General features: G+C 51.5%; 1 long non-coding RNA gene across 1 annotated transcript; it reads right to left on the bottom strand.

Moving 5' to 3' along the window:
- Window positions 1-2401: 2401 nt before the first annotated feature.
- On the bottom strand, window positions 2402-5377 carry LOC148006179 (uncharacterized). The gene is made up of 2 exons (XR_015620544.1): window positions 5190-5377; window positions 2402-4540 (listed from the first exon to the last, which is right to left on the bottom strand). It is a non-coding gene; the product is annotated as an uncharacterized LOC148006179 (long non-coding RNA).
- Between the last annotated feature and the right edge of the window lie 256 nt (window positions 5378-5633).

The following is a 5633-nucleotide window of genomic DNA, read 5'->3' as shown; positions in this document are numbered from 1 at the left end:
CCCCAGGGCTTCCTCAGTTTGTTTCCCTGTAGGAACCGGGACCACCTGCCTAGGATTGGCACCACCTTCAGTGAGCTGCACCCCTGTCAATCATTCATCAAGAAAACGCCCCTTAGGCCTTCCCACAGGCCAATCTAATGGAGGCATTTTCTCAGTCGAGGTTCTGTCTTCCCAGAGGACCCCAGCCTGTGTCCAGTTGTCACTCCAACCTGTACAGATTTTTTTTTTTTTTGATCTTCACGACCACACAGGAGCTGCTGCATAGTCTCTATCATATATATTTTTCATTTAATTTATTCATTTGATTTGAGAAACGGCCTTTCTATGTTTCCCAGGCTGGCCTCAAACTGATAGTCCTCCTGCTTCTGCCACCAAAGTACCTGGGTCTCCAGGCGCCAGCCACCACACCTGACCCACCCACACCCGACATTGGCAGAGGCAGGCCTGGAAGGCAGGTCTGGTTGGTGATGTGGCGCCTTTTGCCGGTTGCTCCCAAATGGCGCAGCCTGGCTGGAAAGCCCAGCGGAAGAAGCCGAGGGGTTTCTGCTGATCCCACAGTACCGACCGCCAAGAAGGAGTTTGGAAACAAGCTCCCTCGCCTTCTGTCTCCGATTTCCTTTTCCCTCTTGTACAATTTACTGCTGACTGTGCAGTGGTTTGGCAAATGAGGCTCGATAGTGGCTTCAGTCTGTTGTCATGAACCTGGCAGGAGGACCCCAGATCTTGTTAAGTAACCCCTCTGTAGCCTCTAATTGTGTCCCCAGGGAAGCCTAGCTTGAGGGGAGGCAGGCCGGGAGTCCAGGGTGAGGGTTGTGAAGTGTGTGTGTGTGTGTGTGTGTGTGTGTGTGTTGTGTGTGTGTGTTGTGTGTGTGTGTTGTGTGTGTGTGTGTGTGTAACTGCAGTGTGGGTGCCTCTGCTGTACCCTGGGTGCACGGCTGGCCTCCCACGGTGCCACTCCTAGCTTTGGTGCCAACAAGATTCATGGCTGGGTGGGGTGAGCTCTGGGGCAAGCTCTGGGGGTGGGAGTGGGGGTATGTGTGTGCACAATGCTGCCTCTCAGGGTGAGCAGTTTCTGCTTGCTTTTTTGATTCAAGTCCCATTCCCTGCCTACGCCAGGAGCAGATTCATATGCCCGGATGAGAGCCAGAGCACTGACTGTGGCTCACTTTTCCCCTTCTAGGCTTGCCAGGGCAACCGGAAGCTGTTCGCACCACTGAGAAAGAGGCCTCTGTGGGAAGGCAAGAACTCTCCCCATGACTTTAACATTGGCTCTTCTTCCCTGGGGCAAGCGGCTCCTCTTTCCCACGTTAGTTTCTAGCTCTGGATGGTGGGAAAGGGCAGGCAACCGGTCTCCTTGGACCTCTTAAGAAAACATTTGTTCTGTCCGTTCTGACTCAGCTCCTGCGTCTCACAGGGAACTCAGGACAGGTGGCCTGACTGCCACATTGGATGGGTGAGCCAGCAGCCTGGGGGACGAAAGGAGGGGTTTCTTCCAGAAGTCCTTGTTGCGTGCACTGGTGAGTTCCGAAGTGTCCCAGTAAACTCGCAGCTGGGTTGTTACTGTCTGCCACAGTGAGAGCCAGGCTTTTCCTCATGGCAAACTGTCAGGTAGACTGGTTTTTAGCAGGCTTCCCCCACATTCCCGTTACAAAGAATCACCGCAGATACGTGAAGGTACGCCACGCCAAAATAACAGTTGGTTTGATCTCAGTCCCGCAGACACGGAAAAAAGCCAGCCTTTTATTTGACTGTAGTGTTTAGAAAACAACACTTGGCGTCTTTGCGGCGTCTCCTCCTGCACAAAACTTCGTGTGAGGAAGAGCTTTTCCAATGTTGCCATTTAAAAAAAAAAAAAAGATTTTTTTTTTTTAAATTCTGTATAGAGTTCTGCCTGCACGTACACGTGCAGACCAGAAGAGGGCATCAGATCCCGTTACAAATGGTCGTGAGCCACCATGTGGCTGCTGGGAATTGAACTAAGGACCTTTGGAAGAGCAGCCAGAGCTCTCAATGGCTGAGCCATCTTCCCAGTCCCCAATGTTGCCATTTAACCATTAGAAACCCTGTTGTTGTTTGGCTGTGCGATGCTTGCCAAGGCAAAGAGACACGTGTGCATAACCAGTTTTTTTTAAACATTTATTTATTTATTATGTATACATCATACAGCTTTCTGCCTGCATGTATGCACCTGCAGGCCAGAAGAGGGCACCAGACCTGATTATAGATGGTTGTAAGCCACCATGTGGTTGCTGGGAATTGAACTCAGGACCTCTGGAAGAGCAGACAGTGCTCTTAACCTCTGAGCCATCTCTCCAGCCCCGCATAATCAGTTTTACGTGGGATTCGACTTCCTGCTTGTGTGCATAAAGTGAATATCCTGGCTGGCTTTTGTCAACTTGACTCAGACCTAGACATATCTGGAGGGAGAGAATTTTAACTGAGAAAACGGCACATAAGATTAACCTGTAGGCATTGCCTTGGCTAATGATTGACATGAAGTGGGTTCTGCCCATTGTGGGCGGAGCCACTACCGGGCAGTTGGTACTTGGTTGTATCCACAAGCCGTGGAAAGCAAGCCAGGGCAGTTCCTCCATGGTCTCTGCGTCAGTTCCTGCCTCCAAGTTCCTGCCTTGATTTCCTACCCCGACTTCCCTGGATGACCAGCCTGTAATCTGCGATATGAAATAACCCCTTTTCCTCCTCAAGTTGCTTCCAGTCATGGCGTTTAATCACAGCAACAGAAAACTCTAAGTGAACAGTGTGGTATGAATTCTTCATTGTCAACTTTACTGAATTTATTAGGAACCATGGACACAAACCTCTGGGCCTGCCTATGCATTTGTTTAAAATACTTTTAGTATGGTAAACAGCGTGCGCATGCGCAGATGCCTTTGAGTCCCGAGCTGTCAGGTTCCCTTGGAGTTGGATTTCCAGGTGGTCGTGAGCTGCCCAACATGGATGCCGGGAACTGAATTGGGTTCTCCCTTTCTAGCTTGCTGTTGCCAGGAACTTTGATGCAGTAATGAGAGAAAATAATATACAGAGGCAATTTGTAAGAAAGACTTCTTGGGGCTGGTGAGTGGGCTTAGGGTTGAAAGCACTTGTTGCTCGTGCAGAGAACCCTGGAAGGATTGGGACGCGCCACCATGCCTTTTCTCTGGGCATTTCTGATTCAGTGAGGTGGTAGGGCACCTCAGACAGCAGATACCTTTATTAGGTTCTTAGACGGTGTTGGTGCAGCTAATCCAAGGGCCTTACTTTGAGAAGCCTCGATCTAGAGATGTATCCCGCCAAGCAAGAAGGTTTTTGGGGTTGGGGATTTAGCTCAAGACCCTGGGTTCGGTCCCCAGCTCCAAAGGAAAAAAAAAGGTTTATTACTCAAGACAATCCACATCTAACCCACCCGATTCCTGAACTTCTGAAGCTAGTCGGTCATTTGCAGAACTCTTCACGTTCAGCAGAAACAGCGATACACGGCAAAGCCCACCTTTGAAATTACCCCCTGTTTCCCTTTGAGCAGCACACTGGTGTAGACTCAGCATGGGGAGCATCGGGCTGTATTCTAGCTGCTTCTCACAGAACTCCTGGCTAGCACCTTACTAATATTCATTTGTAATTCTGCTCTCCAGTCCTGGGTTTACTTCAAGAGAGTAGGGGGGGCTCCCTAGGCCTCTTCCATTATTGTGAGGGTCTGGGATGGAAACCATGGGGGCTGAATTGGGATGGGGACTCCTCAGCAGCCAAGGGTCTCTCTCTTGCTCTCAATGTCCTTGCTGGGCTGGGTGGTCCAGGGTTTCTTACTCCTTGGAGGCCATGTAGGCCATGAGGTCCACCACCCTGTTGCTGTAGCCGTATTCATTGTCATACCAGGAAATGAGCTTTATAAAGTTGTCATTGAGAGCAATGCCAGCCCCAGCATCAAAGGTGGAAGAGTGGGAGTTGCTGTTGAACTCTCAGGAGACAACCTGGTTCTCAGTGTAGCCCAGGATGCCCTTTAGTGGGTCCTCAGATGCCTGCTTCACCACCTTCTTGATGTCATCGTACTTGGCAGGTTTCTCCAGGCGGCATGTCAGATCCACAACAGATACGCTGGGAAGTGAGCTTCCTGTTCTGGTCTGGGATGACCTTGCCCACAGCCTTGGATGCAGGGATGATGTTCTGGGCAAGCCCACGGCCAACACGCCACAGCTTTCCAGAGGGATTATCTTCTGAGTGACAGTGATGGCATGGGCTGTGGTCATGAGTCCTTCCATGATGCCAGAGTTGTCATGGATGACCGTGGCCGGAGTGGTGGGTAAGCAGTTGGTGGTGCAGGATGTATTGCTGACAATCTTGAGTGAGTTGTCGCTTTTCTCGTGGTTCACACCCATCACAAACTTGGGTGCAGCAGCAGACGATGACCCTTTTAGCCTTGGAGTGGGGCCCGACCTTCTCCACGGTGGTGAAGACACCAGTAGACTCCAGGACATACTCAGCACCAGCATCACCCTGTTTGTGCTACATGGGGAGTTTGAGGTCGGCCTGGGCTCCATGAGAGACCCTGTTTAAAAAATAAATGATTTTTGCTTATGGTTTCAGTGTGTAGCCTTTGCTTGTAGGCAGTTCGAGGTGGCTAGAGAGGGAAGTGGGAAGGGAGAGAGGAGGAGGGGAGGAAAAGGATGAGGAAGAGGGGAGGAGGAGGAAAAGGGAGAGGAGGGAGTGGAGGAGGGGAAGAAGAGGGGAGGAGGAAGGGAGGGAGAGGAAGAGAGAGGGGGGAAGGAGAAGGAAGAAGGGGAGAAAGAGGGGGAAGAGGAAGAGGGGAAGAGGAAGAGAATGTGGTCAAGGCATGTCCTTAGTAACCCACTTCCTTCTGAAGGAAGGAGGCAGCCTATCCCGGATTGCTGGCTCAGGCCAGACCTCCATTCAAGAGCAGGCCTAATTTTCCCGCTAAAGTAGGCTCCCTAGCTTGGAGTCCCCTGTTCTCCATTTGCAAGTCCAAGCTGTTGGCTCCTCCCACTGCTGTGTGTTCACAACCAGCTCAGACCGCACTCCTTCTGCCTCCCCTGTAGATCTTGTTCTGGGGCCCCTCCTGCCTGCATTCCCAGCCTGCTTCATAACTGCCCCACTCCCGCTAGTTTACCTCCTCTGTACCTTTCTGTGCGCCACCCCCCCCCCACGCCCGTGGGCAGCGTCAGGACCCGGAACCATACCAGGTCAAATCCCTTTGACCTCCCCTTGCGCTCGGAACCGGAGCCAAACTTCTTCGGTCCCTGCTGGAGGAGCCCCGTTCCCTGGGTCAGCTTGAATGCTCCATGCCTTTCTTTTCCCTTTGCTACCTCCGCTAATCATCGGCCATGCCTTTTCACTGATCCACTCGGAAGTCTGCTGGAGGACCTTTGCACTAGCTCTCTCTCTGCCTAGGAAGCTCCTCCCCCAGGGATCCCCGGGACTCCTTCACCTGCTTCAGCCTTGTTCAGTACCCTGAGGGCTGTCTTTTCTTACAGCTGTTTTTAACTTTGTAGCTTCCCCTCACCACACCCCCCAAGCCTCTTCCCACCTAATTTTACCACTTCTACTCTCTAATATGTATAGATAGGCCTTACCATATAGACCTGGCTGGTCTGGAACTTACTACACAGACCAAGCTGGTCTGA

Source organism: Rattus norvegicus, chromosome 5 (genome assembly GCF_021556685.1).
Source record: "Rattus norvegicus strain SHRSP/BbbUtx chromosome 5, alternate assembly SHRSP_T2T, whole genome shotgun sequence".
Lineage (NCBI taxonomy): Eukaryota > Metazoa > Chordata > Mammalia > Rodentia > Muridae > Rattus > Rattus norvegicus.
This window is presented reverse-complemented; position numbering and strand designations above follow the sequence as displayed.